The sequence below is a fragment of the Octodon degus genome, unplaced genomic scaffold (genome assembly GCF_000260255.1).
Source record: "Octodon degus isolate 3935 unplaced genomic scaffold, OctDeg1.0 scaffold00152, whole genome shotgun sequence".
NCBI lineage: Eukaryota > Metazoa > Chordata > Mammalia > Rodentia > Octodontidae > Octodon > Octodon degus.
Window position 1 is genome coordinate 3457121 of NW_004524728.1, and position 1193 is coordinate 3458313.

Genomic DNA, 1193 nt, shown 5'->3' on the forward strand with positions numbered 1-1193 from the left:
TTCCTTTGTATTTACTTAAGCATGTTCTATGGGCTAGTATATGGTCTATTTTATTTTAGTTTTTCTTCTTAAGACAGGGTGTTAGTATGCAGCTCAGGCTGTCCTTGAGCTCACTTTGTAGCCCAGGATGGTCTGGAACTCACAATAATCCTCCTCCCTCAGTCTCCTGGGTGCTGGGATTATAGGTGTGCACCACCACACCTGGCTTGGATGGTCTATTTTAGAGAACGTCCTGTGTTCCTGTGTGCAGCTGAGAAGAATGTGTATTCTGATATTGTTGGATGAAACTCTGTAAACATTTGTTCATCAGTTTGGGTTAGTTCCGTTATTTCTTTGTTGATTTTTTTTTGTTTTGTTAATCTATTTCTATGTGATAATGGATAAATTATCTTTTAGTTCCATGGGATGGTTGCTACACAGCATAAAATTGACTCTTTTTCTTATGATATGAATGAAAATGAAAGAAAATTGTGTCCTCTAAAAATATTATGAAAGCTTTTGCTTTCCAAATTCAGAGACCAACAAAAAATAGTTTTAGAGCTGGCCAGACAGCTCAGCAGATTAAAGTGCCTCTTTAGGCAGACACAGGGGCTGTGGATTCGATCCCTGGCCTGCCATACTACCCTGGCCCCTGGGGTGCATTGAGAAGGCAATTGAGACTGGGCATGGTGGCACAGCGTGCCTGTAATCCCAGCACATAGGGATGCCGAAAAGAGGAGAATCACTACAAGTTGGATGTATGTAGTGAAACCCTGTAGACCCGGTACCAAACATAAAGAATAATAATTTTAATTATACATAAATTAAAAATCAATCAATCCTTATCCCAGGAACAAGAACACATTATAAACAGAGAATAAATTGTCAAATCCCAGAGCTTTTGTTTTGTACCATGCAGTGTACTATCACTGTCTCTGAATTACAGAGTATTGAAATATGGTATCCTACAAACAAAATATCTCTGTAGACAAATACTTTGAGAAGGATTTTTTTTTCAATAATGATATGTTCTTTGAAATGTAAATATTTTCCCATCCAAAGTATTTGTTGGGGGCTTGTGGGTTAGCTCAGCTGTTGAAGAGCCTGCTGGGGCAAACCCAGTCAGGTGCAGGAGACCATGGTTTGATCCCCAGTACTCCATGCCTTACCAGACCCTCCCTGTAGGCAGCTTGAGTCAGCCAGCCAAAAAAAAA